The 24678-nt window shown below is 46.9% G+C and overlaps 1 protein-coding gene and 1 pseudogene across 5 annotated transcripts in view; one reads left to right on the forward strand and one right to left on the reverse strand.

The window, feature by feature from the left end:
* Window positions 1-24678, forward strand: part of clint1a (clathrin interactor 1a) — a 289089-nt gene that overhangs the window by 28722 nt on the left and 235689 nt on the right. The window lies entirely within an intron of this gene.
* LOC140427423 (small ribosomal subunit protein eS8 pseudogene) lies at window positions 14239-14895 on the reverse strand (annotated as a pseudogene).

Below are 24678 nucleotides of genomic sequence, written 5' to 3' on the forward strand. Positions count from 1 at the left end.
CCACTGTCCCTACTACGCTGCAAAAATCCCCATCTCACTCTCTGGGTCTTCCCGGCCCACAAAACTCATAATACTCTTCTCGATTCTTTTGAAAAAAGCCTTCGTGACCACCACCGGGAAGCACTGAAACACAAAAAGGAATCTCGGGAGGACCACCATTTTAACTGCCTGCACCCTACCTGCCAGTGACAGGGACACCATGTCCCATCTCTTAAAGTCCTCCTCCATCTGTTCCACCAACCGCGTTAAATTAAGCCTATGTAATGTACCCCAATTCTTGGCTATCTGGATCCCCAAGTACCGGAAATCTCTTGTTACCTTCCTCAACGGTAAATCCGCTATTTCTCTGCTCTGCTCCCCTGGATGCACCACAAACAACTCACTTTTCCCCATGTTCAATTTATACCCTGAAAAATCCCCAAACTCCCCAAGTATCCGCATTATCTCTGGCATCCCCTCCGCCGGGTCCGCCACATATAGCAACAAATCATCCGCATACAGAGATACCCGGTGTTCTTCTCCTCCCCTGAGTACTCCCCTCCACTTCCTGGAACCCCTCAATGCTATGGCCAGGGGCTCAATCGCCAGTGCAAACAATAACGGGGACAGAGGACATCCCTGCCTCGTCCCTCTATGGAGCCGAAAATAATCAGACCCCCGTCCATTCGTGACCACGCTCGTCATCGGGGCCCTATACAGCAACTGTACCCATCTGATATACCCATCTCCAAAGCCAAATCTCCTCAGCACCTCCCACAAATAATCCCACTCCACTCTATCAAATGCTTTCTCGGCATCCATCGCCACCACTATCTCCGCTTCCCCCTCTGGTGGGGGCATCATCATTACCCCTAACAGCCTCCGTATATTTGTATTCAGCTGTCTCCCCTTCACAAACCCAGTTTGGTCCTCATGAACCACCCCCGGAACACAATCCTCTATCCTCGTTGCCATTACCTTGGCCAGAATCTTAGCGTCCACATTCAGGAGGGAAATAGGCCTATAGGACCCGCATTGCAGCGGGTCTTTTTCCTTCTTTAGGAGGAGCGATATCGTTGCCTCTGACATAGTCGGGGGCAGCTGCCCCCTTTCCCTCGCCTCATTAAAGGTTCTCATTAGTAGCGGGGCCAGCACGTCCATATATTTCCTATAGAATTCAACTGGGAATCCGTCTGGTCCCGGGGCCTTCCCCGCCTGCATGCTCCCAATCCCTTTCACTACTTCCTCTGTCTCAATCTGTGCTCCCAGTCCCGCCCTCTCCTGCTCCTCCACCTTAGGAAATTCCAGCTGATCCAGAAAGCACATCATTCTCTCCTTCCCATCCGGGGGCTGAGCTTCATATAATCTTTCATAAAATGCCTTGAACACTCCATTCACTCTCTCTGCTCCATCTCTCCCTCCTCATCTCTCACCCCCCCCTATCTCCCTCGCTGCTCCCCTTTTCCTCAGTTGGTGGGCCAGCAACCTGCTCGCCTTCTCCCCATATTCGTACTGTACACCCTGTGCCTTCCTCCATTGTGCCTCTGCATTACCCGTAGTCAACAAGTCAAATTCTACATGTAGCCTTTGCCTTTCCCTGTACAGTCCCTCCTCCGGTGCCTCCGCATATTGTCTGTCCACCCTCAGAAGTTCTTTCAACAACTGCTCCCTTTCCCTACCCTCCTGCTTTCCTTTATGTACCCTAATAGATATCAGCTCCCCTCTAACCACTGCCTTCAGCGCCTCCCAGACCACTCCCACCTGAACCTCCCCATTATCATTGAGTTCCAAGTACCTTTCAATACACCCCCTCACCCTTAAACACACCCCCTCATCTGCCAATAATCCCATGTCCATTCTCCAGGGTGGACGCTGTTCTTTTTCCTCCCCTATCTCCAGGTCCACCCAATGTGGAGCGTGATCCAAAATAGCTATAGCCGTGTACTCCGTCCCCGTCACCTTCGGGATCAGTGCCCTTCCCAAAACAAAAAAGTCTATCCATGAATAAACTTTGTGGACATGGGAGAAAAACGAAAACTCCTTACTCCTAGGTCTACTAAATCTCCAGGGGTCTACTCCTCCCATCTGCTCCATAAAGTCCTTAAGCACCCTAGCTGCAGCTGGCCTCCTTCCGGTCCTGGACCTCGATCTGTCCAGCCCTGGGTCCAGCACCGTATTAAAATCTCCACCCATTACCAACTTCCCCACCTCTAGGTCCGGGATACGTCCTAACATTCGCCTCATAAAGTTGGCATCATCCCAGTTCGGGGCATATACGTTCACTAAGACCACCGCCTCCCCTTGCAATTTGCCACTCACCATCACGTATCTGCCCCCACTATCCGCCACTATGGTCTTTGCCTCAAACATTACCCGCTTCCCCACTAGTATAGCCACCCCCCTGTTTTTTGCGTCTAGCCCCGAATGAAACACCTGCCCCACCCATCCTTTGCGTAGTCTGACCTGGTCTATCAGTTTCAGATGCGTCTCCTGCAACATAACCACATCTGCCTTAAGTTTCTTTAGGTGTGCGAGTACCCGTGCCCTCTTTATCGGCCCGTTCAGCCCTCTCACATTCCACGTGATCAGCCGGGTTGGGGGGCTCTTTACTACACGCCCCCCCCCTTGTCGACTAGCCATCTCCTTTTTCAATCCAGCTCCTCACCCGGTTCCCACGTAGCCGTATCTCCCCCCAACGGCGCCCTCCCACCCCAACCACCCCACCCCATACCAGCTCCCCCTTCTCCCAGCAGCAGCAACCCAGTTAACCCCCCCCCCCCCCCCCACCTGCTAGATCCCCCACTAGTGCAATTGCACCTCCCATGTTGCTCCCAGAAGTCAGCACACTCTGGCCGACCTCGGCTTCCCCCCGTGACCTCGGCTCCCACTGTGCGAGGCCCCCTCCTTCCTGCTTCCCTGTTCCCGCCATGATTACCATAGCGCGGGAACAAAGCACGCGCTTCCCATTTGGCCCTGCCCCCAATGGCCGGCGCCCCCAGCTCCTCATCCTCCCCCCCCCCCCCCCCCCCCCCCTCCCTCACGACATGGGGAAGAGAGAAAAGTTGCAGGGTCGCAGGATTAACAACTTGGAAAATCATCTCTTCCCCCTTTTCCCCCTCTTCACCCCACATATTCGCCCCACCACTTTGCCCCAAACGTTCTTTTTCTAGCCCGCTTATTCCAGTTTCTCCTCGACAATAAATGTCCACGCCTCTTCTGCCGTTTCAAAGTAGTGGTGTTTCCCTTGATGTGTGACCCACAGTCTTGCCGGCTGCAGCATTCCAAATTTAACCTTCCTTTTGTGCAGCACCGCCTTGGCCCGATTAAAGCTTGCCCTCCTTCTCGCCACCTCCGCACTCCAATCTTGATATACGCGGATCACCGCGTTCTCCCACCTACTGCTCCGAGTTTTCTTTGCCCATCTGAGGACCCTCTCTCTGTCCTTATATCGGAGAAATCTCACCACTATGGCTCGAGGAATTTCTCCAGCCCTTGGTCTTCGCGCCATAACTTGATAGGCTCCCTCCACCTCCAACTGGCCCATCGGGGCCTCCGATCCCATTAACGAGTGCAGCATCGTGCTCACATATGCCCCGACGTCCGCCCCTTCTGCACCTTCGGGAAGACCAAGAATCCTTAAATTCTTCCTCCTCGCATTATTCTCCAGCACCTCCAGCCTTTCCACACAACTTGTGTGTTGTGCCTCGTGCATCTGTCTTCACCACCAGGCCCTGTATGTCGTCCTCATTCTCAGCAGCCTTTGCCTTCACGACCCGAAGCTCCTGCTCTTGGGTCTTTTGCTCCTCCTTTAGCCCTTCAATCGCCTGTAATATCGGGGCCAACAGCTCCTTCTTCATCTCCTTTTTAAGTTCTTCCACGCAACGCCGCAGGAACTCTTGTTGGTCAGGGCCCCATATTAAACTGCCTCCTTCCGACGCCATCTTGCTTTGTGCCTGCCTTCCTGGCCGCTGCTCTAGAGGATCCACCGCAATCCGGCCACTTTCCTCTCCTTTTTCCATCCGTGTCCAGGGGGGATTCCCTTCTGGTTTACCGCACAATGTTTTTAGCCGTTAAAATTGCCGTTGGGGCTCCTATTAAGAGCCCAAAAGTCCTTTCCACCGGGAGCTGCCGAAAAGTGCGACTTAGTTGGTCATCGCCGCACCCGGAAGTCTTCGCTTATCTTTTAGCCGGTTAGCAGAGTGGTTAGCATTATGGCTTCACAGCGCCAGGATCCCAGGTTTGATTCCCAGCTTGGGTAACTATCCGTGTGGAGTCTGCACGTTCGCCCCGTGTCTGCGTGGGTTTCCTCCAGTGCTCCGGTTTCCTCCCACAAGTCCCGAAAGATGTTCTATTAGGTAATTTGAACATTCTGAATTCTCCCTCTGTGTACCCGAACAGGCGCCGGAGTGTGGCGGCTAGGGGTTCATAGAATCATAGAATTTACAGTGCAGTATGAGGCCATACGGCCCATCGAGTCTGCACCGGCCCTTACAAAGAGTGCCCTACTGAAGGCCACGTATCTACTCTATCCCCGTAACCCAGTAACCCCCACTTAACATGTTTTGGAGACCAAGGGCAATTTATCATGGCCAATCCACCTAACCTGCACATCTTTGGACTGTGGGAGGAAACCGGAGCACCCGGAGGAAACCCACGCAGACATGGGGAGAACGTGCAGACTCCGCACAGACAGTGACCCAGCCGGGAATCAAACCTGGGACCCTGGAGCTGTGAAGCAACTGTGCTAACCAGTATGCTACCGTGCTGCCCAGTTCTTCACAGTAACTTCACTGCAGTGTTAATGTAAGCCTACTTGTGACAATAAAAATTATAATTATCTTTTAGTCAGCGCTTTCACTAAAAAGAGGAAAAATTAGCATGTTTTAAATAGTACTTGAGTGCCTACTTGCGACTTTCATTATTGCAGGAATTAAGAATTACAAATTGGGGGTAAATTATTCACAAAGAAACTTCATATCTGTACTTTGATCAGTATAGTGAATAAATAACTTTTCAACCTACTGATGAGGCTAAGTTGAAAACATAAAACAAGAAGGAGGGAGAGATTCTTCTGCACAACAGAATTATGATATGTGCACCAACAATAGTGTGATATTCGCTTTCTAAAACTCCTTATTTTGCAGGAGTTTTGTAAGATGTTTGCATGCTGTGTAATGTGTTCGAGTTTAGTGGTGCAGCTGCTTTATAATTTTACTGGATTTATTTAAGATGCATATCTAAGGAGCAACAGTTGACAAAGGTTTATGTTTATTTAGTTTCTTTTCCATATAAATGTCCCCATGGCACTTCACAGCAGCATTATAAACAAAATGTCACTGGAAGTGTAAGGTCACATGACCAAACGCTTTTCAGAGAGGAAGGAAAAAGAGATGACCTGGTGCAGGGACAGCATTCCAGAGAATCCAGCAATGATTGAACACCTACAGATGAGAATGCTCAAGGTGCCAGAATTAAATGAATGCAGACCTCAAAAGGTTTATGGGACTGGGAATAGATGAGGGAGTTTGAGAGGGGTACGGCCAGAGAGGGATTGAAAAAAAAAAATGGGAGTTTTAAAATCAAGATGGTGCCCAAGGTAGAAACAAGGATTGGATTTTTTGGAAATTATTTTTTGCAAGAATAGAGCCATATGTATTTTTCTTTTTTAAAAAATATTTTTATTGAAAATTTTTGGCCAACCATCACAGTACATTGTGTATCCTTTACACAGTAATATAACAATATAAATAACAATGGCCAGTTTTATAAACAAGAAATAAATAATATATAAACAAAAACAAAACCGAAACTAAATGGCAACTGCCTTATCCCAGATAAATATTCTCCAAAAATATGTTTTAACAGTCCAATATACAATTATCTATAACAACAACCTATACATATTATACTTATATATTAACATCCCTGAGAATCCCTCTGGTTCCTCCCCCCCCCCCCCCCCCCCCCTCCCTGGGCTGCTGCTGCTGTCTTCTTCTTTTCCATTCCCTCTATCTTTCTGTGAGGTATTTGACGAACGGTTGCCACCGTCTGGTGAACCCTTGAGCCGATCCCCTTAGGACGAACTTAATCCGTTCCAGCTTTATAAACCCTGCCATGTCATTTATCCAGGTCTCCACACCCGGGGGCTTGGCTTCCTTCCACATCAACAGTATGATGCGCCGGGCTACTAGGGACGCAAAGGCCAAAACATTGGCCTCTCTCGCCTCCTGCACTCCCGGCTCTTCTGCAACCCCAAATATAGCCAACCCCCAGCTTGGTTCGACCTGGACCCCCACTACCTTCGAAAGCACCTTTGTCACCCCCACCCAAAACCCCTGTAGTGCCGGACATGACCAGAACATGTGGGTGTGATTCGCTGGGCTTCTCGAGCATCTCGCACACCTATCCTCTACCCCAAACAATTTACTGAGCCGTGCTCCAGTCATATGCGCCCTGTGTAACACCTTAAATTGTACCAGGCTTAGCCTGGTACACGAGGACGATGAGTTTACCCTACTTAGGGCATCAGCCCACAGCCCCTCCTCAATCTCCTCCCCCAGCTCTTCTTCCCATTTCCCTTTCAGCTCGTCTGCCATAATCTCCCCCTCGTCTCTCATCTCCCTATATATGTCTGACACTTTACCGTCCCCCACCCATGTCTTTGAGATCACTCTGCCCTGCACCTCCTGCGTCGGGAGCTGCGGGAATTCCCTCACCTGTTGCCTCGTAAAAGCCCTCAGTTGCATATACCGGAATGCATTCCCTTGGGGTAACCCATATTTTTCGGTCAGCGCTCCCAGACTTGCAAATGTCCCATCTACAAACCGATCTCTCAATTGTGTTACTCCTGCTCTTTGCCATGTTCCAAATCCCCCATCCATTCTCCCCGGAGCAAACCTATGATTATTTCTTATCGGGGACCGCACCGAGGCTCCCGTCTTTCCCCTATGCCGTCTCCATTGCCCCCAAATTTTCAGAGTAGCCACCACCACCGGGCTTGTGGTGTATTTCTTCGGTGAGAACGGCAACGGCGCCGTCACCATGGCTTGTAGGCAAGTCCCCCTTCAGGACGCCTTCTCCAATCTCTTCCACGCCGCTCCCTCCTCTTCTCCCATCCACTTACATACCATTGAGATGTTGGCGGCCCAGTAGTACTCACTCAGGTTCGGTAGCGCCAGCCCCCCCCTATCCCTGCTACGCTGCAAAAATCCCTTCCTCACTCTCGGGGTCTTCCCGGCCCACACACAACTCATGATACTCTTCTCAATCCTTTTGAAAAAAGCCTTCGTGATCACCACCGGGAGGCACTGAAACACAAAGAGGAATCTCGGGAGGACCACCATTTTAACCGCTTGTACCCTCCCTGCCAGTGACAGGGATACCATGTCCCACCTCTTGAAGTCCTCCCCCCATCTGTTCCACCAACCGCGTTAAGTTTAACCTATGCAATGTACCCCAATTCTTGGCTATCTGGATCCCCAAGCAGCGAAAGTCCCTTGTTACCTTCCTCAGCGGTAAGTCCTCTATTTCTCTGCTCTGCTCCCTTGGATGCACCACAAACAGCTCACTTTTCCCCATGTTCAGCTTATATCCTGAAAATTCTCCAAACTCCCCAAGTATTCGCATTATCTCTGGCATCCCCTCCGCCGGGTCTGCCACATACACCAATAAATTGTCCGCGTAAAGAGATACCCGGTGTTCCTCTCCTCCCCTGAGTACTCCCCTCCACTTCCTGGAACCCCTCAATGCTATTGCCAGGGGCTCAATCGCCAGTGCAAACAATAATGGGGACAGAGGACATCCCTGCCTCGTCCCTCTATGGAGCCGAAAATACGCAGACCCCCGTCCATTCGTGACCACGCTCGCCATCGGGGCCCTATACAGCAGCTGTACCCATCTAATATACTCATCTCCAAAGCCAAATCTCCTCAACACCTCCCACAAATAATCCCACTCCACTCTATCAAATGCTTTCTCGGCATCCATCGCCCCCACTATCTCCGCTTCCCCCTCTGGTGGGGGCATCATCATTACCCCTAGCAGCCTCCGTATATTCGTATTCAGCTGTCTCCCCTTCACAAACCCAGTTTGGTCCTCATGGACTACCCCCGGGACGCAATCCTCTATCCTCATTGCCATTACCTTGGCCAGAATTTTAGCGTCTACATTTAGGAGGGAAATAGGTCTATAGGACCCTCATTGCAGCGGGTCTTTTTCCTTCTTTAGGAGAAGCGATATTGTTGCCTCTGACATAGTCGGGGGCAGCTGTCCCCTTTCCTTCGCCTCATTAAAGGTTCTCATCAATATCGGGGCAAGCAAGTCCACATATTTCCTATAAAATTCGACTGGAAATCCATCCGGTCCCGGAGCCTTTCCCGCCTGCATACTCCTAATTCCTTTCACTACTTCCTCTATCTCGATCTGTGCTCCCAGTCCCACCCTCTCCTGCTCCTCCACCTTAGGAAATTCCAGCCGGTCCAAGAAGCACATCATTCTCTCCTTCCCATCCGGGGGCTGAGCTTCATATAATCTTTCATAAAATGCCTTGAACACTCCATTCACTCTCTCCGCTCCATCCTTGGAAACCTAGAGAGTTGATGTGGAGGTTGGGGAAAATGTACTAAAAAAGCTGTCAACTTTTGCCCTCTGACCAGCTGCGACTGAAACAGAAAGCAATGTGTTAGCAAATTAAATTCCATCAGTTTTCTGCCTTTATTTATTAACATTGCAAAATAGGTAAAGATGTCTGCTCCTAGTTCCATTTTACTGTAAAAATAAGACCATAAGACATAGGAGCGGAAGTAAGGCCATTCGGCCCATCGAGTCCACTCCACCATTCAATCATGGCTGATTTCAACTCCTTTTACCCGCTCTCTCTCCATAGCCTTTAATTCCTCGAGAAATCAAGAATTTATCAACTTCTGTCTTAAAGACACTCAACGTCCCGGCCTCCACCGCCCTCTGTGGCAATGAATTCCACAGACCCACCACTCTCTGGCTGAAGAAATTTCTCCTCATCTCTGTTCTAAAGTGACTCCCTTTTATTCTAAGGCTGTGCCCCCGGGTCCTAGTCTCCCCTGCTAATGGAAACAACTTCCCTACGTCCACCCTATCTAAGCCATTCATTATCTTGTAAGTTTCTATTAGATCTCCCCTCAACCTCCTAAACTCCAATGAATATAATCCCAGGATCCTCAGACGTTCATCGTATGTTAGGCCTACCATTCCTGGGATCATCCGTGTGAATCTCCGCTGGACCCGCTCCAGTGCCAGTATGTCCTTCCTGAGGTGTGGGGCCCAAAATTGCTCACAGTATTCTAAATGGGGCCTAACTAATGCTTTATAAAGCTTCAGAAGTACATCCCTGCTTTTATATTCCAAGCCTCTTGAGATGAATGACAACATTGCATTTGCTTTCTTAATTACGGACTCAACCTGCAAGTTTAGCTTTAGAGAATCCTGGACTAGGACTCCCAAGTCCCTTTGTACTTCAGCATTATGAATTTTGTCACCGTTTAGAAAATAGTCCATGCCTCTATTCTTTTTTCCAAAGTGCAAGACCTCGCACTTGCCCACGTTGAATTTCATCAGCCATTTCTTGGACCACTCTCCTAAACTGTCTAAATCTTTCTGAAGCCTCCCCACCTCCTCCATACTACCTGCCCCTCCACCTATCTTTGTATCATCGGCAAACTTAGCCAGAATGCCCTCAGTCCCGTCATCTAGATCGTTAATATATAAAGAGAACAGCTGTGGCCCCAACACTGAACCCTGCGGGACACCACTCGTCACCGGTTGCCATTCCGAAAAAGAACCTTTTAACTCAACTCTCTGCCTTCTGCCTGACGGCCAATTGTCAATCCATGTTAGTACCTTGCCTCGAATACCATGGGCCCTTATTTTACTCAGCAGTCTCCCGTGAGGCACCTTATCAAAGGCCTTTTGGAAGTCAAGATAGATAACATCCATTGGCTCTCCTTGGTCTAACCTATTTGTTATCTCTTCAAAGAATTCTAACAGGTTTGTCAGGCACGACCTCCCCTTACTAAATCCATGCTGACTTGTCCTAATCCGACCCTGCACTTCCAAGAATTTAGAAATCTCATCCTTAACAATGAATTCTAGAATCAAGCCAACAACCGAGGTTAGGCTAATTGGCCTATAATTTTCCATCTTTTTCCTTGTTCCCTTCTTGAACAGGGGGGTTACAACAGCGATTTTCCAGTCCTCTGGGACTTTCCCTGACTCCAGTGACTTTTGAAAGATCATAACTAACGCCTCCACTATTTCTTCAGCTATCTCCTTTAGAACTCTAGGATGTAGCCCATCTGGGCCCGGAGATTTATCAATTTTTAGACCTCTTAGTTTCTCTAGCACTTTCTCCTTTGTGATGGCTACCATATTCAACTCTGCCCCCTGACTCTCCTGAATTGTTGGGATATTACTCCTGTCTTGTACTGTGAAGACTGACGCAAAGTACTTATTTAGTTCCTCAGCTATTTCCTTGTCTCCCATCACTAGATTACCAGCGTCATTTTGGAGCGGCCCAATGTCAACTTTTGCCTCCCGTTTGTTTTTAATGTATTTAATGAAACTTTTACTATCATTCCTAATGTTACTGGCTAGCCTACCTTCAAATTTGATCCTCTCTTTCCTTATTTCTCTCTTTGTTATCCTCTGTTCGTTTTTGTAGCCTTCCCAATCTTCTGACCTCCCACTACTCTTTGCCACATTATAGGCTTTCTCTTTTGCTTTGATGCAGTCCCTAACTTCCTTTGTCAGCCATGGCTGCCTAATTCCCCCCTCTGATAACCTTTCTTTTCTTTGGGATGAACCTCTGTACTGTGTCCTCAATTACTCCCAGAAACTCCTGCCATTGCTGTTCTACTGTCTTTCCCACTAGGCTCTGCTCCCAGTCAATTTTCGTCAGTTCCTCCCTCATGCCCCTGTAGTTACCTTTATTTAACTGTAACACCTTTACATCTGATTCTACCTTCTTTCTTTCAAATTGGAGATTGAATTCTACATATTATGATCACTGCCTCCTAAGTGCTCCCTTACTTTAAGATCTTTAATCATGTCTGGCTCATTACATAACACTAAGTCCAGAATGGCCTGTTCCCTCGTGGGCTCCATCACAAGCTGTTCCAAAAAGCCGTCCTGTAAACATTCAATGAATTCCCTTTCCTTGGGTCCACTGGCAGCATTATTTACCCAGTCCACCTGCATATTGAAGTCCCCCATGATCACTGTGACCTTGCCTTTCTGACATGCATTTTCTATTTTGTGGTGCATTTTGTGCCCCTGGTCCTGACCACTGTTAGGAGGCCTGTACATAACTCCCATTATGGTTTTTTTGCCTTTGTGGTTCCTCAACTCTACCCACACAGACTCCACATCACCTGACCCTATGTCGTTTAGTGCTATTGATTTAATTTCATTTCTAATTAACAAGGCAACCCCGCCCCCTCTGCCCACCTCTCTGTCTTTTCGATAGGTTGTGAATCCCTGGATGTTTAAATGCCAGTCCTGAACCCCCTGCAACCATGTCTCTGTGATGCCTACCACATCATACCTGCCAGTCACAATCTGGGCCACAAGCTCATCTACCTTGTTCCGTACACTGCGCGCATTTAAATATAGCACCTTTAATTCTCTATTGACCGTCCCTTTTTGTTTTCTTAGTGTGGTGGACCTTGGTTTACTGAGCCTTTCCATACACTGTATCATATTTTGTGGGATGGGGACTATCGTAACCTCTCCTGAGTTTTGTCTTTTCGGGCTTTTTTGTATTCCTAAGCAGCTACGCTTCCCACTGATTACTTCACCTCTTGGTTCCCTGACTTTTCCTTCCCCCCCCAATCTTTAGTTTAAAGTCCTATTGACCACCCTATTTACTCTTTTCGCCAGAACACTGGTCCCAGCTCGGTTCAGGTGGAGACCATCCCAACGGGCCTGTCCCAAAACTGATGCCAGTGTCCCATGAAAAGGAACCCCTCTTTCCCACACCACTCTTTCAGCCACGTGTTAACTTCCCTTATTCTTGCCTCCATATGCCAATTTGCACGTGGCTCGGGCAGTAATCCGGAGATTATGACCCTTGAGGACCTGTTTTTTAATTTGAATCCTAGCTCTTTATAATCTCTAAACAGGTCCTCTTTCCTAGACTTGCCTATGTTGTTGGTACCGACATGGACCACAACAACTGGATCCTCCCCCTCCTTCTCCAGTATCCTTTCAAGCCGGTCAGAGATGTCCCGCACCCTAGCACCGGGCAGGCAACATACCATGCGGGACTCTTTATCCTGCTCACAAAGGATACTATCTATCCCCCTGATAATAGAATCCCCTACAACTACAACTTGCCTATTTACTCCCTCCCCTTGAATGGCCTGCTGAACCATGGTGCCTTGGTCAGCTGACTCATCCTTCCTGCAACCCTGTTCGCCATCCACACAGGGAGCAGGTGCCTCATACCTGTTGGACAGGGTCAAGGGCTGAGGCTCCTGAGTTCTTGACTGCTGGTTCCCTTTACCTGCCTGACTTGCAGTCACACCCTGCGGTCCCTGGCCACTGGCAGGATTTAAACTACTTACTCTGACAGGTGTGACTGCCTCCTGAAACACAGTGTCCAGGTAAGTCTCCCCCTCCCGGATGTGCCTCAGTGTTTGAAGCTCAGACTCCAGCTCATCAACGCTGAGCCAGAGCTCTTCGAGCAGCCAACACTTACTGCAGATGTGGTCGCTGCAGCTCGCAATGGGATCTGCCAGCTCCCATATCAAGCAGCTCAAGCACATCACCTGACCAGCCATCACTAATTAATTAATTAGTTTAATTTAAGTTTACGAGTTTAGCGGTTTTGTTTTTTAAATTTGGGGCAGATTTGCTATCAACCAATCAGATCACAGCTTCCCTCTGACATCACTTTTGGAAAAAAAACCTGGAAAACAGGAAGTTACCGTTAGGTTTTTATACTCACAGACACTGCTCCTCCTCCTCCGAATGGCTCCCAAAATTAGGCCCGAAGAAAGAGAGAGAACAAAACAGTCGGGGAAAAAGCACCTTCTCCCGATCTTCACCGAATTACCTCACTGCACCAAATTACCAAATTCTCACTCTGTCTGTGTCTCACTCACTCAGGCTGTGTCTCCTTGACCAGCGCAATGCTTACTAAGTGCGCTTTCTGTCTGTCTTTTTACAGACTTTAGGATGACTCACACTAAAACTTCAAAGAGAAGAATACAATGTGTACCTTTGTGTCCCTTAACAGGCCTCAGGTGACTGCCAGATAACTGCATCTCAGCAATTAGGGTGGTGGCAGCTTCAGCCAATCAGACACTAATCTACACTGCACTTTTTTAACTGAAAAACAGCAAAATTAGATTAACCACTTACCTTTCCTGGTTACCTGCTTCTGAGTGTTGCACGCGAGAAACCAGGATCATTGATGTGGGGTACAATGCCTCCAACAACGAGTTGGTTAGGACAAAGACATTAGTAAAGAACTGTGTTGTTCTAATCGACAGTACTCCCTTCCGGCAGTGGTATGAGTCTCACTTTGCCCTCCCCCTTGGCCGGAAGAAGGGTGCTAAACTGACCCCTGAAGAAGAAGATGCTTATACTCCTATTATCTTTACTAAACTAGTGCTGCACAAAAGAAATTTGTGTACATTAAAAAAAAAAAATGCTGAGTTACAGAGGTTGAGTCCTTAATCCGAAAATGTCCAAAGTCGTGTTTCCTTCTTTCCACACCCTCCTCCACCCTACCTCTTTCTCCAGCCTCTGTATTTGCTTATAACCTGTTAGTGATAAAGGAAAAACCTGTTTAGTGTGTACAGTTAAAGGGTGTGTCTTTAGCTGCTCCTCTTTTCGTGCAGTCATGGAATATGTATGGGTATATTGTGTTACAGCATTTCCTTGCCTATAAATCCACTTAACATTCTTTGCCTCAAAAGACAATCAGTGCAGAGCTGAAACTTCCACTTACTCATAAACAGATACAAAGGATAGCCAATAACATACTAGAATATCAGGGGGAGGGGGGGTAGAAATGGACTGTGGGGTTGGGGGTTCAGGGGGTTGGGCTGGGGGTGGCTCCAGTCGGCTGGGGTTGAGGAGTCCGTGTGGTTGTGGGAATCATACAATGGTTCACGGGGCTGGTTCGTAGGGGGGGTGGGGTGGATAATTTAATGGTTTCCCATATTATCATCTGCCAATTGCCCACTCTACTCTCTTAACCGGTTTATTTATTTATTTTTGGTGAAAAATGGTTTATTAATCCCATTTTCCTTAAAGTACTATATTTATTTGTTCTTCTTTGCTCTGATCTTCCTCCAGTAGAATTCCAGCTCCTTTCCTTCAAGGACATAGCCATCAGCTCTGCCACATTGGCCAGGTCTTGAAGCTATGCAAGCAAGCAGTTTTCCCTGCTAGAATTGTTCTTTCAGTAGTGAACTGATTTTTGCATTCTTCCTCCGATATCATATTTCTTCTGAATTTTCTTCGACCTCTTCTTGTTCAGAATTACTTCTTCTTCAGAGGTCAGTTTAGCACCCTTCCTCCGGCCAAGGGGGAGGGCAAAGTGAGACTCATACCACTGCCGGAAGGGAGTACTGTCGATTAGAACAACACAGTTCTTTACTAATGTCTTTGTCCTAACCAACTCGTTGTTGGAGGCATTGTACACCACATCAATGATCCTGGTTTTTCGCGTGCAACACTCAGAACCCCAGGAGATGTTTCCAGCATCCAACCTTCGTGCTCGATACTTATTTCCGCCACGGACTCTCACTGTGTGAATATGGCGTGGTCCAATCTTAGTATTTTGAGGAGTTCATACTTACTTTTTTTGTGATATGGCTTCCTTTTACCTCCAGTCTTGCAACATTTGTGCCAATTGTTCCGAGAAATACCCATTTTCAGGCGTCGATTGGAAACCTCTTAACCGGTTGATTTACCTTTGCAGTTTCATTATGCTATTTTAAAGCTTTCTTTCCTCCGTAGCTATGTATCATTAGCAAACATGAATGACACTGAACCCCCTCGCCTAAGTCATTGTTGTTGGTTGTAACGTTTTTTATACACTAACATGGGATGTCAGCCACCTTCGTGATCCTAGGGGTGCACATCTCCAAAAATCTGTCCTGGTCCACCCACGTCGACGCTACCACCAAGAAAGCACAACAGCGCCTATACTTCCTCAGGAAACTAAGGAAATTCCGCATGTCCACATTGACTCTTACCAACTTTTACAGATACACCATAGAAAGCATCCTATCAGGCTACATCACAGCCTGGTATGGCAACTGCTCTGCCCAGGACCGCAAGAAACTTCAGAGAGTCGTGAACACCGCCCAGTCCATCACACAAACCTGCCTCCTATCCATTGACTCCATCTACACCTCCTGCTGCCTGGGGAAAGAAGGCAGTATAATCAAAGATCCCTCCCACCAGGCTTACTCACTCTTCCAACTTCTTCCATCGGGCAGGAGATACAGAAGTCTGAGAACACGCACGAACAGACTCAAAAACAGCTTCTTCCCCACTGTCACCAGACTCCTAAATGACCCTCTTATGGACTGATTTCATTAACACTACACCCTGTATGCTTCATCCGATGCCAGTGCTTATGTAGTTACATTGTATATGTTGTGTTGCCCTATTATGTATTTTCTTTTATTCCCTTTTCTTCTCATGTACTTAATGATCTGTTGAGCTGCTCGCAGAAAAATACTTTTCACTCGGTACACGTGACCATAAACAAATCCAATCCAATCCAATCCTCTGCCGTCTATTTGGTGTATGTCCACTTACAGTACTGTGAGGAAGGGAATTCTTGATTTTGACTGTGACAATAAAAGAATGGCGATATAGTTTCAAGTTAGGATGGTGTGGACCTTGGAGGGGAACTTGCAGGTGGTGGTGTTCCCACGTGTATGCTGTCATCGTCCTTTTAGGCAGTAAAGGTTTAGAAGGTGCTGTTGAAGGAGTCTTGGTGAATTGCTGCAGTGCATATTTTTATATGGTGCACACCGCTGCCATTGTAGTGGAAGGAGTAAATGTTTAAGGTGGTGAATGGGCTGCCAGTCAACTGCTGCTTTGTCCTGGGTTGTGTTGAGTGTTAGAGCTATACTCATCATGTAGCTGAGGCCCAACCACTGGTCCTTGCATCACTCCACAAATTACAACCTGTTTATCCAAAAATGACCCGTTTATCATTGCTCTCTGTTTTCTATTCATTAACGACCCCACAATCCAAGCTAATATTTTACCAACCCAATAAACTCTCAACCTGTGTAATAATATCTTTGGTGGCACTTTGTCAAAAGCCCTTTGAAAGTCCAAATATGTTATATCCACTTGTTTCCTCTGGTCTACCCTGCTCGTTTCATCCTCAAAAAGCTCTTGATAGATTTGGCATACACCGTTTCCTTTCACAAAAATGCATTGACTCTGCTCAATCTTATTAAAATGTTTCAAAGTGCTCTGTTACCAGGTACATAATAGAATCAAGCATTTTTCCTAGTAATGTCGGGCTAACTGATTTGTAGTACTCTGTTTTCTTTCTTGGATTTGCTGCCTTCTATTAGAGAATTTAGGAAAAGAGCTCTCTACCTTTTTGCTTCTGATGTTCTCCCTCTGAGGGGATACAAAAAACCCACAGACCCCTCTAACCCAAAAACAAAAAGCTGGTGTTAGGACAATGGACGTATGGCCATTTCAGCGGAAAAGAAAGACTCCCTCAGTACTTCATACATATATATGATTTTGTTACATTTGCTCATCTGACCCAGCCCACGAGACATTTCAATTAAATGTAAATGTGTGACACGACTGTCGCCATTATTTAATGACAGTTCTGGAATATTCCTCCTGTGTGTCAACCAATGTCTACAATTATTAAGTTTTTATTTTTAGGTAGTCTAATTGCAAATAATATGTAATTTATGCAAATAGTGAAAGAATTCTGCCATGATACGGTCAGAATGCAGACATTGGAGAGGATTACTTGATCTGCAATACAATCAATTATCCATATTTATCATATATGGTTCCATTTTTTTAAGCTTAGTCTTCCATGTGATGTGGACATTGCTGTTTTAATCTAGTCATCATTTATCTCGTTATCTAAAGATTTAAATTAAAAATGAAGAGGATAAGCACTAATTTCAACTTCTTGGTTTACTGTCTGTGACAGTTTCAATTTAATTGGCGACTTGTTGACATCACTGCTGCTGGTTGCCAGCAGATGGTCTTGACTTAGTTCCAGAAGCAAACTGACATTGGGAAAGTAGAAATCCATGCCACAGATTGCTAGATCTTTGTGGGCAGTTCTCTCTCTCTTCTCCCCCCCCCCCCCCACCCCCAAAGTCTGTGATGAGTGCCATTGCTTTGCCACTGACTACCAACTCCAACACATTAAAAATGGTCGATAACTGTTGGCTATAAAACTTTCTTTCCTATTTAAATCTTCATACTGTGCGAAAGTCTCTCAATGGTATCCCTTTCTTACTTCTGAAAAAACTGTCTGTAACTCCAAGCCAGTCAAATCAAATATCTCAACATTCAATGTTAATAATGATGCAGTGGTAGAATTAGCCATTTGAAGGGGTGGGTGCATGTTTGAAGCAGAGAATTATAGTTCAATGTTTTCAGACTGTTGCTTATTTAACTGGGAATCAATGTTCATAATTTTAAAAAATAATTCAAGAGCTGTGGGCTATGGCAAGACCAGCGTTTATTGCCTATCCCTAATGGCCCTTGAGGAGATGGTGGTGAGCTGCCTCCTTGAACCGCTGGAGTCCATGTCGTGTAGGTATACCCACTGTCAGGAATTTGACCCAGTGACAGTAAGGTGCGGCGATATATTTCCAATTCGTGATGGAAGTAGCTTGGGGGGGGAACCTCCAGGTGCTGTTGTTCCCATGCATCTTGTTGACTAAGGAGCCTTGGTGAGTTCCCACATGCATATTGCTGCAACTGTCTGTTGGCGGTGGAGGGAGTGAATGTTTGTGGAAGGGTTGGCAATCAAGCAGGCTGCTTTGTCTTGGATGCTGTTGAGCTCGATTGAGTATTGCTGGAACTGCATTCATCCAGACAAGGGGAGAGTATTTCATTGCACTTGTTACTTGTGCCTTGTAGAGTTTGGCAGGCTTTGGGGAATCGGGAGGTGAGTTACTCGCTGTAGGATTCCTAGCCACTGACCTGTTCTTATAAAAGCCACAGTTTTTATATGGCTACTTCAGTTGAGTTTCTGGTCAATGGTAACCGCTATGATGTTGTTAATGGGGGATTCATCGATGGCAATGACATTGAATGTTAGGGGGGGGATGATGAGATTCTCCCTTGGTGGACATGGTCATAACTTAACAGTTATGGGGTGTGAATGTCACTTGCCAATGGTTACTTCAAGCCTCGATAGTGTCCAGGTCTTGTTCTATTTGGGCATGGACTGGTTCAGTTTCTGTCGTGAATGGTGCTGAACATTGTTCAATCATCAGTGGTCATTCCCACTTCTGACCTTATGATGGAAAGAAAGTGATTGATGAAGCAGCTGAAGATGGTTGGCCCTAAGATACTCTTCTGAGGAACTTGTACAGTGATGTCCTGGAGCTGAGATGATTGACTTCCAATAACCACAGCCATCTTCCTTTTGTGTTTGGTAATTCCCGTTGACTCAGTTTTTCTCGGGCTCCTTGCTGTTGCACTTGGTCAAATGAGGCCTTGATATCAAGGACTGTCACTTTCACCCTGCCCCCTGGAGTTGAGCATTTATGTCCATATTTGCACTAAGGCCGTAATGAGGTCAGGAGTTGCGTGGCTCTTGGACAACCCAAACTGAGCATCAGTGAACAGGTTATCGCTGAGCAACTGTCATTTGATTGTCCTGTTGATGACTCCTTCCATCACTTTACTGATTGTTGAGAGTATACTGGTGGGGCAAGTAATTGGCCAGGTTGGATTTATCCTGCTTTTTGCTTACAGGACATACCTGGGAAATTTTTCACATGATGAAGGCTGGCATCTGTGATGCTGCGGATCTTCAGAGGAGGCCAAGATGGATCATTACTTGGCATTCTGGCCCGAAGATTGTCGCAAATGCTTTGGTCTTATCTTTTGCACTGATGTGCTGAGCTCTTTTATCTTTGAGAATGGAGATATTTGTAGAGCCTCTCCCTCCATTGAGTTTTTAAATTGTCCTTCACCATTCATGGCTGGATGTGGCAGGACTGCATAGCATATCAGAAATATGATGTCCTTATTACTGATAAAATATATTTTCACATGGGCCGTATCTCAGACCGATCACATTCCAATTTCTGTCAAGCTGTATGCACAAAATCAATACCCGTCATTTCAACCTGGTTTGAAGCCGAGCACCTATTGTCGCATTACGTAGACTGGCTGGCAATTCACTTTATACATGTTTGGCTAATGCGTAGAATTAAAATGAAATGTGTTACAAAAACAAACACACACTAACATGATGCAATGATTGTTTAAGATACTTGGTGATTCCTTTTCACACTGTGCATTCAGGAATTCATCACAGCCGGTTAATAGTGACATTCGTTGGCCACAAAACAGTGTTGCAGCATCACTGAAAGGCAAAGGTCCAGTTGGATCATTAACATTGCATGCTTTACTCACTGAAGTAAAGTAGCAGCAGTGTCTTCAGATATTGACCTCTTCATCTCTCCTATAAGCTTGTACTAAATCGGTGTGAAACTTTGGTCTTCAAAGGACGTAGTTGTGGAAATTGTCAATAGAAATTAGCATTGCAATCCCAGAAATCCCCACCATCAATGTGTGTGGGGGGGGGGGGGCGGTGGTAGGGGTCACCATTATCCAGATACTTAACTGGTCCAACCATATGAGTACTGTGGCTGCAAGAGCAGATCAGAGGCTGGGAGTTCTGCAAGTAACTCGCCTGTGCACCATCTACAAGGCACAAGTTAGGACAGTGACAAAATATTCCATGAAGCCTGAAGGACTGCAGCTCCAACAACAAGATGTCTGACACCATACAGGTCAAAACAACCTGTCTGGGGCACTCTAACCATCTTAAATATTAACACTCTACACTACTGGTGCACAGTGGTAGCAGTGTGCATATTCCATACAAGCTGCACTGCAGTAACTCACCAAGCTTCCTGTCAATTTTTCCACGATCTTTACCACTCGAACAAGGGAAGCAGATGCATGGGAACGTCATCACCTGCAAATTTCTCTCCCAAGTCATGCACCACCCTGACTTGGAACTGCATTTCTATTCCTTCGCTGTCACTGGATCAAAATCCCAGAATTTGCTCCCCAATAGCACTGTGGTGTACCTACTCCAGATGCTCTGGCAGTCTTGCACGTTCACATTCTTTCCATCCATCAATTTCTTGGTCACTGTTTGCTAATGTTTTGACCCCTCCCATTCTTCAAGCCTACGACTATTTGTTTTGTCAACATTTTAAACCTCTTTTAACCCAATGCAATCCATATTTTTCAAAACTTGCATTTACGTAAATACTCTTGTGACTGTAAATGTCTCAGTCAATTAATTATTTTTTAAGTGTGGGCACCACTAGTTTATGGGCACATGTGGCCGTTAATTTGTTCACATCAAAATCCCTCAAGCAGGATGCAAGATCAATGATCAGTTAATTTTTCTTGGTAAGATTGATCGTGGGTGTATTGTACATTCTCCAAACTTGTTCATGTCAGCACAGTATGTTCTCTAAAAATGATGGTATTCACATTGTGCCTTGTCTGAGCTCTTGTCGCTTTCCTGACAATGATTGGATTAAATTACACATTGCGGAGAGCTTGACTTCCCTGCAGCGGTGATTAGCAATCATGGACCCCCAATCTAATTATAGTACCATACAAATGTATTACGTGGACATTTCCTATTATGGGTATTAGAATGTTTTAATAATGCTTTTAAGGAAATAGCGGCAATTTTGAGGACAATTTCAACAAACAGGATGATATGACACACCAGATAAACCAGAAATAAGTAAGAAATTTATTTCCACTAACTTTCCAGTATATACTAATAGTAGTTAAAGACTGAGTTTGTATGCTGTTGACAGCCAATTATTTCACAAGTCATATCCAATACAAATAGCAATTGACCCAAGCAATATCTACAGCAGTCACTCCATGTTTAGATGTTCAACATATTTAAAGCAGGTAACTATTTTAAATTTAAAAAAAAACTTATCAGAAACATAAAGTCTCCTTGCCTCCAATTCTATTATAGAGTATTCAATTGAATGTGATATTCCTGGGAATATTTTACAGACTTGTGCAATACCAGCCCAGTTTTTCCACTGTTATTTAAACATTCAAGGATGTGACATTTCAATCTGTTGCAAGATTCATACAAGTCGAATTGAGAGCTTTTCCATAATTAAAAAAAATCAAAACAACAAGAGTTTAAGATAAACTGAAAATGCTGGAAATACTCAGCAAGCCAAATAATGTTATAATGGCACTTTCTCAATGCATCAGTCCAAATTGAATGCACTCCACAGCAGCAGCTGGCCTCTCATCTGCCCACTCCTGCTGAAACTAAATGCGAGACTCCATGCTGAAAACATGGCAGGTGAGGTACCTATTACTGCATAGAGGGCTTGGTATTTGAGAATTTCAGGGAGGACACTCATAGACTTAACATTAACTACCATTAGTTTATACAAAGCTGATGGCTTGCCTATTTTCTTTGTAATTTTTTTGAATCTCTCCTCACTCGCTGGATGGATTATTTTACAGATGCCCTGGAAAATGTGGGTTTGTGAACTCCATTTTGAAATCCACTGCTCGACAGCTGACTTGATCAAATTACATCTGCCAAAGCTGTTGTGTGTGCTGTCTTCCCACTTGCTGTTGGGAATGAAAAATTAGATATTTGCACCAATGTGATGTAAATAGAGAAGCCATTGTTATATAGATTCAAATCCACTGCCTAATTATAGTCCACACTTAGGTGAGCAAATGCTGGAAATACTCAGGTTAAGTAGCATCTGTGGAACGAAACAAAGTGAGCGTTTCAGGTTGGTGATGACCCTTCATCCAAACTGAGGAAAAATAGAAATATAATCGGTTCGGAACAAGTGAAAGGTGAAGGGAGATGAAAAGAACACAGGGAAGGTTTGTGATAAGATGGAGGGCAGGAGAAATTAAGTGGCAAAAGATTTTGTGGTAATAGGTAATGTAAAGAAATAAAACTTGTCCAGATGGGATGTGACTGTCTGGATAGCTGTCGCCTGAATGCAAAGTAAATAAATAAAATAAATGAGACAAAATGGAGTAGGGGTTAAGACCTAAACCTGTTGAACTCGATGTTAAGTCAAAAAGGCTGTAGAGTGCCAGGTCAAAAGATGAGGTGCTGTTCCTTGAGTTTGTGTTGAGCTTCATTGGAAGACTAGCAGGCTAATGACAGGTCAGAGTGGGAGCAAGGTGGAGAATTAAAGTGACAAGCGACAGAAACCTCAAGGTCGTGCTTGCGGAGTGACTAGAGGTGTTCCACAAAAGGGTCGCCAGTCTGGGTTTGGTCTCTGCAATGCAGAAGAAACATATCATGTACTGCTAATATATTCTAAATTGAACTTCCGGGTGCGGCTATGCAGAGCTAGGTCGCATATTCGGTAGCTCCCGCTTGGAACGGACTTTTGGGCTCTTTTACAGGGCCCCCATGGCATTTGTTTGACATTTCCCGGTGTGGGAAGAAGACTGCAACATTTCCCTGACAGTGTCCCCCAGGAATGGTATGTCTTTTGGTTACCAGACCCGGCAGAAGCAGTAAAGGATTTGACTGTAACTGCAGGGGAGAGAGGGGCCTCTTCCAGCATGCAGGCGGGGGAAGGGCAAGCTTAAAGCTGCAAGCTGACTTGAGGACCTCTATTAAAGATGAATTCAGCAGCAGAGGGAACAACTGTAAAAAGATCTACCAAGGCCATTAAAGAAGTGGCGACGAGGCTTCCGGTGGCGGCCATGGAGGAGTAGGTCGCACATTCGGCGGCTGCCGCAAAAACTGACTTTTGGGCTCTTTTCAGGGCCCCCAAAGGCACTTTTTCGACATTTCCTAGTGTGGCAAGGAGTTAATAATAGCTCCCCGTCAGTATATGGCTTTAACTAGGAGCGGGGCGACAAAAAAGGTGGTGGTGGACCAGAAGAAGGGAGGGAAGAAGGACAAAATGGCGGGGGGCGGAGACCAGTCAGCGTGGAGGCAGTGAGCGGAGGAGCAACAGGAGGGTATCCAGCGCTGCCTCGGAGAGATTAAAACGGACCTGCTAGAGCCAATGAAGGCTTCTATTGATAAGCTGCTGGAGACACAGACGGCCCAGGGGGTGGCGATCCGAGAGGCTCGACAAAAGACCTCTGACAATGAGGACGAGATCTTAGGCCTGGCGGTAAAGGTGGAGGGGCATGAGGCGCTCCACAAGAAATGGCAGGAGCGGTTCGAGGAGATGGAGAATCGGTCGAGGCGGACGAATCTGCGGATTCTGGGCCTGCTGGAGGGGCCGGACGTGGGGGCCTATGTGGTCACCATGTTAAACTTGCTGATGGGAGCGGGGTCCTTCCAGGGGCCCCTGGAGCTGGAAGGGGCCCATAGAGTGTTGGCAAGGAGGCCCAAGGCGAACGAGCCTCCGTGGGCGGTGCTGGTGCGGTTCCATTGGTTCGTCGATCGGGAGTGTGTGCTCAGGTGGGCCAAGAAGGAGAGGAGCAGCAGGTAGGAGAATCGGATGTATCAGGACTGGAGTGCGGAGGTGGCGAAGAGGAGGGCCAGTTACAATTGAGCGAAGGCGGTGCTGCACAGGAAGGGGGTGGTTTGGCATGTTGCAGCCGGGGAATCGAGTTGCTGCTGCTAAGGTCAAGGAGGAGCTGGAGCGAGTGGGGGGGGGGGTCGAGACGGGGGTATGCCGCTGTGGGGAACGGTCCGGGTGTGGGGTGCGGGCGCGTGGCTGGCCGAGGAGGGGTCATGGCTAGTCGGCGAGGGAGGGGGGCGGGTAGCCCCCTGGTCCAGCTGATAACCTGGAATGTAAGGGGACTGAATGGGCCGGTTAAACGGGCCCGCGTGTTCACGCACCTGAAGGGGCTCAAGGCGGATGTGGTTATGCTCCAGGAGACACACCTGAAGGTGGCAGACCAGGTAAGACTGAGGAAAGGGTGGGTAGGCTAGGTGTTTCACTCGGGGCTAGATGCCAAAAATCGAGGAGTAGCGATCTTGGTGGGAAAGAAGGTGTCATTCGAGGCGTCGAGCATGGTGGCAGATAATGGCGGTAGGTACATAATGGTAAGTGGTAAGTTGCAGGGAGAGAGGGTGGTACTGGTCAATGTGTATTCTCATTTTGAGTAGGGCGCTGATAGCGAGAGTAGAGGATACCGAGTATTCGGCAATAGCCATTTCGGACCACGCCCCGCATTGGGTGGACTTGGAGATGGGGGAGGAGAGGGACCAGCGCCCGCTGTGGCGCTTGGAGGTGGGGCTGTTGGCGGACGAGGAGGTGAGCGAGCGGGTCCGAGGAAGTATAGAGTGGTACTTGGAGACCAACGACAACGGGGAGGTCCGAGTGGGGATGGTATGGGAGGCGCTGAAGTGGTGGTGAGGGGAGAGCTGATCTCCATTAGGGCCCGCAAGGAGCGGGGGGAAGAGGGAGAGGCTGGTGGGGGAGATGGTGAGGGTAGACAGGAGTATGCGGA

The sequence above is a fragment of the Scyliorhinus torazame genome, chromosome 7 (genome assembly GCF_047496885.1).
Source record: "Scyliorhinus torazame isolate Kashiwa2021f chromosome 7, sScyTor2.1, whole genome shotgun sequence".
Classification (NCBI taxonomy): Eukaryota; Metazoa; Chordata; class Chondrichthyes; order Carcharhiniformes; family Scyliorhinidae; genus Scyliorhinus; species Scyliorhinus torazame.